We start from the raw sequence: 12,239 nt of genomic DNA on the forward strand, positions 1-12,239 counted from the left end.
CCCACCAGTGCTCCCAGACCACTCAACCCACCCCCAAAAATTTAGAACCCCCCCAAGTAGCCACCCAAAAACATGCAATACTATTAGACCTAAGATTCAATCTTGCCAAAACGTTCTCTGCAACTAGGCCCAAACCCCCCTTTTCTACCATGGATTTTCTTCAAACCACTTGCATTCAAAATTAGACCATCCCAGCAGTGCTCCGAGACCCCTCAACCCACCCAGAAAAATCTAGAACATCCCCAAACAGCCCCCCAAAAACATGCAATACTGCTAAAAACAAAATCTTTTCCACCACGGATTTTCTTCAAACCACTTGCAATCAAAATTAGACCTTCCAAGCAGTGCTCCCAGACCCCTCAAATCACCCCCAAAGATCTAGAACACCCCCAAGCAGCCCGCCAAAAACATGCAATACTACCAGGCCTAAGTTTCAATCCTGCCAAAACGCTCTCTGAAAGTAGGCCCAAACCCCCCTTTTCCACCATGGATTTTCTTCAAACAACTTGCAAACAAAATTAGACCTTCCCAGCAGTGCTCCCAGACCCCTCAACCCACCCCAAAAATCTAGAACACCCCCAAACACCCCCCTAAAAACATGCAATACTGCTTAAGAAAATCGTTTACACCAGGGATTTTCTTCAAACCACTTGCAATCAAAATTAGAACTTCCAAGCAGTGCTCACAGACCGCTCAACCCACCACCAAAGATCTAGAACACCCCCAAGCAGCCCCCTAAAAACATGCAATATTACCAGGCCTAAATTTCAATCATGCCAAAATGCTCTCTGCAACTTGGCCCAAACCCCCTTTTCCACCATGGATTTTCTTTAAACCACTTGCAATCAAAATTAGACCTTCCCACCAGTGCTCCCAGAGCACTCATCCCACCCCCAAATATCTAGAACCCCCCCAAAGCAGCCACCCAAAAACATGCATTACTGCTAGGCCTAAGATTCAATCTTGCCAAAACGTTCTCTGCAACTAGGCCCAAACCCCCCTTTTCTACCATGGATTTTCTTCAAACCACTTGCATTCAAAATTAGACCATCCCAGCAGTGCTCCCAGACCCCTCAACCCTCCCCGAAAAATCTAGAACATCCCCAAACAGCCCCCCAAAAACATGCAATACTGCTAAAAACAAAATCTTTTCCACCAGGGATTTTCTACAAACCAATTGCAATCAAAATTAGACCTTCCGAGCAGTGCTCCCAGACCCCTCAACCCACCCCCAAAGATTTAGAACACCCCCAAGCAGCCCACCAAAAACATGCAATACTACCAGGCCTAAGTTTCAATCGTGCCAAAACGCTCTCTGCAACTAGGCCCAAACCCCCCTTTTCCACCATGGATTTTCTTCAAACCACTTGCAATCAAAATTAGACCTTCCCAGCAGTGCTCCCAGACCCCTCAACCCACCCCAAAAATCTAGAACACCCCCAAACAGCCCCCCAAAAACATGCAAAACTGCTTAAAAAAAACGTTTCCACCTTGGATTTTCTTCAAACCACTTGCAATCGAAATTAGACCTTCCCAGCAGTGCTCCCAGACCCCTCAACCCAACCCCAAAATCTATAACACCCCCAAACACCCCCCTAAAAACATGCAATACTGCTTAAAAAAATCGTTTACACCAGGGATTTTCTTCAAACCACTTGCAATCAAAAGTAGACCTTCCGAGCAGTGCTCCCAGACCCCTCAACCAACCCCTAAAGATCTAGAACACCCCCACAAAAACATGCAATACTGCTTAAAAAAAAAGTTTCCACCAGGGATTTTCTTTAAACCACTTGCAATCAAAATTACAACTTCCAAGCAGTGCTCACAGACCCCTCAACCCACCACCAAAGATCTAGAACACTCTCAAGCAGCCCCCTAAAAACATGCAATATTACAAGGCCTAAATTTCAATCGTGCCAAAATGCTCTCTGCAACTTGGCCAAACCCCCTTTTCCACCATGGATTTTCTTCAAACCACTTGCAATCAAAATTAGACCTCCCCACCAGTGCTCCCAGACCACTCAACCCACCCCCAAAGATCTAGAACCCCCCCCCCCCCCAAGCAGCCACCCAAAAACATGCAATACTGCTAGGCCTAAGATTCAATCTTGCCAAAACGTTCTCTGCAACTAGTCCCAAACCCTCCTTTTCTACCATGGATTTTCTTCAAACCACTTGCATTCAAAATTATACCATCCCAGCAGTGCTCCCAGACCCCTCAACCCACCCCGAAAAACCTAGAACATCCCCAAACAGCCCCCCAAAAACATGCAAAACTGCTAAAAACAAAATCTTTTCCACCAGGGATTTTCTACAAACCATTTGCAATCAAAATTAGACCTTCCGAGCAGTGCTCCTAGACCCCTCAACCCACCCCCAAAGATCTAGAACATCCCCAAGCAGCCTACCAAAAACATGCAATACTACCAGGACTAAGTTTCAATCGTGCCAAAACGCTCTCTGCAACTAGGCCCAAACCCCCCTTTTCCACCATGGATTTTCTTCAAACCACTTGCAATCAAAATTAGACCTTCCCAGCAGTGCTCCCAGACCCCTCAACCCAACCCCAAAAATCTCGAACACCCCCAAACACCCCCCTAAAAACATGCAATACTGCTTAAAAAAAACATTTACACCAGAGATCTTCTTCAAACCACTTGCAATCAAAGTAGACCTTCCCAGCAGTGCTCCCAGACCCCTCAACCCACCCCCAAAGATCTAGAACATCCCCAAGCAGCCCACCAAAAACATGCAATACTACCAGGACTAAGTTTCAATCGTGCCAAAATGCACTCTGCAACTAGGCCCAAACCCCCCTTTTCCACCATGGATTTTCTTCAAGCCACTTGCAATCAAAATTAGACCTTCCCAGCAGTGCTCCCAGACCCCTCAACCCACCCCGAAAAATCCAGAACATCCCCAAACAGCCCGCCAAAAACATGCAATACTGCTAAAACCAAAATCTTTTCCACCAGGGATTTTCTACAAACCACTTGCAATAAAAATTAGACCTTCCGAGCAGTGCTTCCAGACCCCTCAACCCACCCCAAAAATCTAGAACACCCCCAAACAGCCCCCCAAAAACATGCAAAACTGCTTAAAAAAACGTTTCCACCTGGGATTTTCTTCAAACCACTTGCAATCGAAATTAGACCTTCCCAGCAGTGCTCCCAGCCCCCTCAACCCACCCCCAAGGATCTAGAACACCCCAAAGCAGCCCGCCAAAAACATGCAATACTAGCAGGCCTACGTTTCAATCGTGCCAAAACGCTCTCTGTAACTAGGCCCAAACCCGCCTTTTTCCACCATGGATTTTCTTCAAACCACTTGCAATCAAAATTAGACATTCCCAGCAGTGCTCCCAAACCCTTCAACCCACCCCCAAAAATGTAGAACACCCCCAAACAGCCCCACAAAAACATGCAATACTAGCAGGCCTAAGTTTCAATCGTGCCAAAACGCTCTCTGTAACTAGGCCCAAACCCGCCTTTTTCCACCATGGATTTTCTTCAAACCACTTGCAATCAAAATTAGACATTCCCAGCAGTGCTCCCAAACCCTTCAACCCACCCCCAAAAATGTAGAACACCCCCAAACAGCCCCACAAAAACATGCAATACTGCTTAAATAAAACCTTTCCGCCATGGATTTTCTTCAAACTACTTGCAATCAAAATTAGACCTTCCCAGCAGTGCTCACAGACCCCTCAACCCAACCCGAAAAATCTAGAACACCCCCAAACAGCCCCCCAAAAACATGCAATACTGCTAAAAACAAAAACGTTTTTCCGCCAGGGATTTTCTTCAAACCACTTGCAATCAAAATTAGACCTTCCGAGCAGTGCTCCCAGACCCCTCAACCCACACACAAAGATCTAGAACACCCCCAAGCAGCCCGCAAAAACATGCAATACTGCTTAAAAAACGTTTCCACCAGGGATTTTCTTCAAACTACTTGCAATCAAAATTAGACCTTCCCAGCAGTGCTCACAGACCCCTCAACCCAACCCGAAAAATCTAGAACACCCCCAAACAGCCCCCCAAAAACATGCAATACTGCTAAAAACAAAAACGTTTTCCGCCAGGGATTTTCTTCAAACCACTTGCAATCAAAATTAGACCTTCCAAGCAGTGCTCACAGACCCCTCAACCCACCCCCAAAGATGTAGAACACCCCCAAGCAGCCCCCTAAAAACATGCAATACTACCAGGCCTAAATTTCAATCGTGCCAAAATGCTCTCTGCAACTTGGCCCAAACCCCCCTTTTCCACCATGGATTTTCTTCAAACCATTTGCAATCAAAATTAGACCTTCCCACCAGTGCTCCCAGACCATTCAACCCACCCCCAAAGATCTAGAACCCCCCCAAGCAGCCACCCAAAAACATGCAATACTGCTAGGCCTAGGATTCAATCTTGCCAAAATGTTCTCTGCAACTAGGCCCAAACCCCCCTTTTCTACCATGGATTTCCTTCAAACCACTTGCATTCAAAATTAAACCATCCCAGCAGTGCTCCCAGACCCCTCAACCCACCCCGAAAAATCTAGAACATCCCTAAACAGCCCCCCAAAAACATGCAATACTGCTAAAAACAAAATCTTTTCCACCAGGGATTTTCTTCAAACCACTTGCAATCAAAATTAGACCTTCCGAGCAGTGCTCCCAGACCCCTAAACCCACCCCAAAGATCTAGAACACCCCCAAGCAGCCCGCCAAAAACATGCAATACTACCAGGCCTAAGTTTCAATCGTGCCAAAACGCTCTATGCAACTAGGCCCAAACCCCCCTTTTCCACCATGGATTTTCTTCAAACCACTTGCAATCAAAATTAGACCTTCCCAGCAGTGCTCCCAGACCCCTCAACCCACCCCAAAAATCTAGAACACCCCCAAACAGCCCTCCAAAAACATGCAAAACTGCTTAAAAAAATGTTTCCACCTGGGATTTTCTTCAAACCACTTGCAATCAAAATTAGACATTCCCAGCAGTGCTCCCAGAACCCTCAACCCAACCCCAAAAATCTAGAACACCCCCAAACACCCCCCTAAAAACATGCAATACTACTTAAAAAAACGTTTACATCAGAGATTTTCTTCAAACCACTTGCAATCAAAATTATACCTTCACAGCAGTGCTCACAGACCCCTCAACCCACCCCCAAAGATCTAGAACACCCCCAAGCAGCCCCCTAAAAACATGCAATACTACCAGGCCTAAGTTTCAATCGTGCCAAAATGCTCTCTGCAACTAGGCCCAAACCCCCCTTTTCCACCATGGATTTTCTTCAAACCACTTGCAATCAAAATTAGACCTTCCCACCAGTGCTCACAGACCCCTCAACCCACCCCCAAAGATCTGGAACACCCCCAGCAGCCACCCAAAGACATGCAATACTGCTAGGCCTAAAATTCAATCTTGCCAAAATGTTCTCTGCAACTAGGCCAAAACCCCCCTTTTCTACCATGAATTTTCTTCAAACGACTTGCATTCAGAATTAGACCATCCCAGCAGTGCTCCCAGACCCCTCAACCCACCCCCAAAAATCTAGAACACCCCCAAACAGCCCCCCAAAAATATGCAATACTGCTAAAAACAAAAACTTTTCCACCAGGGATTTTCTTCAAATCACTTGCAATCAAAATTAGACCTTCCGAGCAGTGCTCCCAGACCCCTCAACCCACCCCAAAGATCTAGAACACCCCCACAAAAACATGCAATACTGCTTAAAAAAAAAGTTTCCACCAGGGATTTTCTTTAAACCACTTGCAATCAAAATTACAACTTCCAAGCAGAGCTCACAGACCCCTCAACCCACCACCAAAGATCTAGAACACTCTCAAGCAGCCCCCTAAAAACATGCAATATTACAAGGCCTGAATTTCAATCGTGCCAAAATGCTCTCTGCAACTTGGCCCAAACCCCCTTTTCCACCATGGATTTTCTTCAAACCACTTGCAATCAAAATTAGACCTTCCCACCAGTGCTCCCAGACCACTCAACCCACCCCCAAAGATCTAGAACCCCCCCCCCAAGCAGCCACCCAAAAACATGCAATACTGCGAGGCCTAAGATTCAATCTTGCCAAAACGTTCTCTGCAACTAGTCCCAAACCCCCCTTTTCTACCATGGATTTTCTTCAAACCACTTGCATTCAAAATTATACCATCCCAGCAGTGCTCCCAGACCCCTCAACCCACCCCGAAAAATCTAGAACATCCCCAAACAGCCCCCCAAAAACATGCAATACTGCTAAAAACAAAATCTTTTCCACCAGGGATTTTCTACAAACCATTTGCAATCAAAATTAGACCTTCCGAGCAGTGCTCCCAGACCCCTCAACCCACCCCCAAAGATCTAGAACATCCCCAAGCAGCCCACCAAAAACATGCAATACTACCAGGACTAAGTTTCAATCGTGCAAAAACGCTCTCTGCAACTAGGCCCAAACCCCCCTTTTCCACCATGGATTTTCTTCAAACAACGTGCAATCAAAATTAGACCTTCCCAGCAGTGCTCCCAGACCCCTCAACCCACCCCAAAAATCTAGAACACCCCCAAACAGCCCCCAAAAACATGCAAAACTGCTTAATAAAAACGTTTCCACCTGGGATTTTCTTCAAACCACTTGCAATCGAAATTAGACCTTCCCAGCAGTGCTCCCAGACCCCTCAACCCACCCCCAAGGATCTAGAACACCCCAAAGCAGCCCGCCAAAAACATGCAATACTAGCAGGCCTAAGTTGGCAATCGTGCCAAAACGCTCTCTGCAACTAGGCCCAAACCCGCCTTTTTCCACCATGGATTTTCTTCAAAACACTCGCAATCAAAATTAGACATTCCCAGCAGTGCTCCCAAACCCTTCAACCCACCCCCAAAAATGTAGAACACCCCCAAACAGCCCCACAAAAACATGCAATACTGCTTAAATAAAACCTTTCCGCCATGGATTTTCTTCAAACCACTTGCAATCAAAATTAGACCTTCCCAGCAGTGCTCACAGACCCCTCAACCCAACCCGAAAAATCTAGAACACCCCCAAACAGCCCCCCAAAAACATGCAATACTGCTAAAAACAAAAACGTTTTCCACCAGGGATTTTCTTCAAACCACTTGCAATCAAAATTAGACCTTCCGAGCAGTGCTCCCAGACCCCTCAACCCACACCCAAAGATCTAGAACACCCCCAAGCAGCCCGCAAAAACATGCAATACTGCTTAAAAAAACTTTTCCACCAGGGATTTTCTTCAAACCACTTGCAATCAAAATTAGAACTTCCAAGCAGCGCTCACAGACCCCTCAACCCACCCCCAAAGATCTAGAACACCCCCAAGCAGCCCCCTAAAAACATGCAATACTACCAGGCCTAAATTTCAATCGTGCCAAAATGCTCTCTGCAACTTGGCCCAAACCCCCCTTTTCCACCATGGAATTTCTTCAAACCACTTGCAATCAAAATTAGACCTTCCCACCAGTGCTCCCAGACCCTTCAACCCACCCCCAAAGATCTAGAACCCCCCCAAGCAGCCACCCAAAAACATGCAATACTGCTAGGCCTAGGATTCAATCTTGCCAAAATGTTCTCTGCAACTAGGCCCAAACCACCCTTTTCTATCATGGATTTCCTTCAAACCACTTGCATTCAAAATTAAACCATCCCAGCAGTGCTCCCAGACCCCTCAACCCACCCCGAAAAATCTAGAACATCCCTAAACAGCCCCCCAAAAACATGCAATACTGCTAAAAACAAAATCTTTTCCACCAGGGATTTTCTTCAAACCACTTGCCATCAAAATTAGACCTTCCGAGCAGTGCTCGCAGACCCCTAAACCCACCCCAAAGATCTAGAACACCCCCAAGCAGCCCGCCAAAAACATGCAATACTACCAGGCCTAAGTTTCAATCATGCCAAAACGCTCTCTGCAACTAGGCCCAAATCCCCCTTTTCCACCATGGATTTTCTTCAAACCACTTGCAATCAAAATTAGACCTTCCCAGCAGTGCTCCCAGACCCCTCAACCCACCCCAAAAATCTAGAACACCCCCAAACAGCCCCCCAAAAACATGCAAAACTGCTTAAAAAAATGTTTCCACCTGGGATTTTCTTCAAACCACTTGCAATCAAAATTAGACATTCCCAGCAGTGCTCCCAGAACCCTCAACCCAACCCCAAAAATCTAGAACACCCCCAAACACCCCCCTAAAAACATGCAATACTTCTTAAAAAAACGTTTACATCAGAGATTTTCTTCAAACCACTTGCAATCAAAATTATACCTTCACAGCAGTGCTCACAGACCCCTCAACCCACCCCCAAAGATCTAGAACACCCCCAAGCAGCCCCCTAAAAACATGCAATACTACCAGGCCTAAAATTCAATCTTGCCAAAATGTTCTCTGCAACTAGGCCAAAACCCCCCTTTTCTACCATGAATTTTCTTCAAACGACTTGCATTCAGAATTAGACCATCCCAGCAGTGCTCCCAGACCCCTCAACCCACCCCCAAAAATCTAGAACACCCCCAAACAGCCCCCCAAAAATATGCAATACTGCTAAAAACAAAAACTTTTCCACCAGGGATTTTCTTCAAATCACTTGCAATCAAAATTAGACCTTCCAAGCAGTGCTCACAGACCCCTCAACCCACCACCAAAGATCTAGGACACTCTCAAGCAGCCCCCTAAAAACATGCAATATTACAAGGCCTAAATTTCAATCGTGCCAAAATGCTCTCTGCAACTTGGCCCAAACCCCCTTTTCCACCATGGATTTTCTTCAAACCACTTGCAATCAAAATTAGACCTTCCCACCAGTGCTCCCAGACCACTCAACCCACCCCCAAAGATCTAGAACCCCCCCCCCCAAGCAGCCACCCAAAAACATGCAATACTGCTAGGCCTAAGATTCAATCTTGCCAAAACGTTCTCTGCAACTAGTCCCAAGCCCCCCTTTTCTACCATGGATTTTCTTCAAACCACTTGCATTCAAAATTATACCATCCCAGCAGTGCTCCCAGACCCCTCAACCCACCCCGAAAAATCTAGAACATCCCCAAACAGCCCCCCAAAAACATGCAATACTGCTAAAAACAAAATCTTTTCCACCAGGGATTTTCTACAAACCATTTGCAATCAAAATTAGACCTTCCGAGCAGTGCTCCCAGACCCCTCAACCCACCCCCAAAGATCTAGAACATCCCCAAGCAGCCCACCAAAAACATGCAATACTACCAGGACTAAGTTTCAATCGTGCCAAAACGCTCTCTGGAACTAGGCCCAAACCCCCCTTTTCCACCATGGATTTTCTTCAAACAACTTGCAATCAAAATTAGACCTTCCCAGCAGTGCTCCCAGACCCCTCAACCCACCCCAAAAATCTAGAACACCCCCAAACAGCCCCCCAAAAACATGCAAAACTGCTTAAAAAAACGTTTCCACCTGGGATTTTCTTCAAACCACTTGCAATCGAAATTAGACCTTTCCAGCAGTGCTCCCAGACCCCTCAACCCACCCCCAAGGATCTAGAACACCCCAAAGCAGCCCGCCAAAAACATGCAATACTAGCAGGCCTAAGTTGCCAATCGTGCCAAAACGCTCTCTGCAACTAGGCCCAAACCCGCCTTTTTCCACCATGGATTTTCTTCAAACCACTCGCAATCAAAATTAGACATTCCCAGCAGTGCTCCCAAACCCTTCAACCCACCCCCAAAAATGTAGAACACCCCCAAACAGCCCCACAAAAACATGCAATACTGCTTAAATAAAACCTTTCCGCCATGGATTTTCTTCAAACCACTTGCAATCAAAATTAGACCTTCCCAGCAGTGCTCCCAGAACCCTCAACCCAACCCCAAAAATCTAGAACACCCCCAAACACCCCCCTAAAAACATGCAATACTACTTAAAAAAACGTTTACATCAGAGATTTTCTTCAAACCACTTGCAATCAAAATTATACCTTCACAGCAGTGCTCACAGACCCCTCAACCCACCCCCAAAGATCTAGAACACCCCCAAGCAGCCCCCTAAAAACATGCAATACTTCCAGGCCTAAAATTCAATCTTGCCAAAATGTTCTCTGCAACTAGGCCAAAACCCCCCTTTTCTACCATGAATTTTCTTCAAACGACTTGCATTCAGAATTAGACCATCCCAGCAGTGCTCCCAGACCCCTCAACCCACCCCCAAAAATCTAGAACACCCCCAAACAGCCCCCCAAAAATATTCAATACTGCTAAAAACAAAAACTTTTCCACCAGGGATTTTCTTCAAATCACTTGCAATCAAAATTAGACCTTCCGAGCAGTGCTCCCAGACCCCTCAACCCACCCCCAAAGATCTAGAACACCCCCACAAAAACATGCAATACTGCTTAAAAAAAAAGTTTCCACCAGGGATTTTCTTTAAACCACTTGCAATCAAAATTACAACTTCCAAGCAGTGCTCACAGACCCCTCAACCCACCACCAAAGATCTAGAACACTCTCAAGCAGCCCCCTAAAAACATGCAATATTACAAGGCCTAAATTTCAATCGTGCCAAAATGCTCTCTGCAACTTGGCCCAAACCCCCTTTTCCACCATGGATTTTCTTCAAACCACTTGCAATCAAAATTAGACCTTCCCACCAGTGCTCCCAGACCACTCAACCCACCCCCAAAGATCTAGAACCCCCCCCCCCAAGCAGCCACCCAAAAACATGCAATACTGCTAGGCCTAAGATTCAATCTTGCCAAAACGTTCTCTGCAACTAGTCCCAAACCCCCCTTTTCTACCATGGATTTTCTTCAAACCACTTGCATTCAAAATTATACCATCCCAGCAGTGCTCCCAGACCCCTCAACCCACCCCGAAAAATCTAGAACATTCCCAAACAGCCCCCCAAAAACATGCAATACTGCTAAAAACAAAATCTTTTCCACCAGGGATTTTCTACAAACCATTTGCAATCAAAATTAGACCTTCCGAGCAGTGCTCCCAGACCCCTCAACCCACCCCCAAAGATCTAGAACATCCCCAAGCAGCCCACCAAAAACATGCAATACTACCAGGACTAAGTTTCAATCGTGCCAAAACGCTCTCTGCAACTAGGCCCAAACCCCCCTTTTCCACCATGGATTTTCTTCAAACAACTTGCAATCAAAATTAGACCTTCCCAGCAGTGCTCCCAGACCCCTCAACCCACCCCAAAAATCTAGAACACCCCCAAACAGCCCCCCAAAAACATGCAAAACTGCTTAAAAAAAACGTTTCCACCTGGGATTTTCTTCAAACCACTTGCAATCGAAATTAGACCTTTCCAGCAGTGCTCCCAGACCCCTCAACCCACCCCCAAGGATCTAGAACACCCCAAAGCAGCCCGCCAAAACCATGCAATACTAGCAGGCCTAAGTTGCCAATCGTGCCAAAACGCTCTCTGCAACTAGGCCCAAACCCGCCTTTTTCCACCATGGATTTTCTTCAAACCACTCGCAATCAAAATTAGACATTCCCAGCAGTGCTCCCAAACCCTTCAACCCACCCCCAAAAATGTAGAACACCCCCAAACAGCCCCAAAAAAACATGCAATACTGCTTATATAAAACCTTTCCGCCATGGATTTTCTTCAAACCACTTGCAATCAAAATTAGACCTTCCCAGCAGTGCTCCCAGAACCCTCAACCCAACCCCAAAAATCTAGAACACCCCCAAACACCCCCCTAAAAACATGCAATACTACTTAAAAAAAACGTTTACATCAGAGATTTTCTTCAAACCACTTGCAATCAAAATTATACCTTCACAGCAGTGCTCACAGACCCCTCAACCCACCCCCAAAGATCTAGAACACCCCCAAGCAGCCCCCTAAAAACATGCAATACTACCAGGCCTAAGTTTCAATCGTGCCAAAATGCTCTCTGCAACTAGGCCCAAACCCCCCTTTTCCACCATGGATTTTCTTCAAACCACTTGCAATCAAAATTAGACCTTCCCACCAGTGCTCACAGACCCCTCAACCCACCCCCAAAGATCTGGAACACCCCCAGCAGCCACCCAAAGACATGCAATACTGCTAGGCCTAAAATTCAATCTTGCCAAAATGTTCTCTGCAACTAGGCCAAAACCCCCCTTTTCTACCATGAATTTTCTTCAAACGACTTGCATTCAGAATTAGACCATCCCAGCAGTGCTCCCAGACCCCTCAACCCACCCCCAAAAATCTAGAACACCCCCAAACAGCCCCCCAAAAATATGCAATACT

Source organism: Lissotriton vulgaris, chromosome 2_2, assembly GCF_964263255.1.
Source record: "Lissotriton vulgaris chromosome 2_2, aLisVul1.2, whole genome shotgun sequence".
Lineage (NCBI taxonomy): Eukaryota > Metazoa > Chordata > Amphibia > Caudata > Salamandridae > Lissotriton > Lissotriton vulgaris.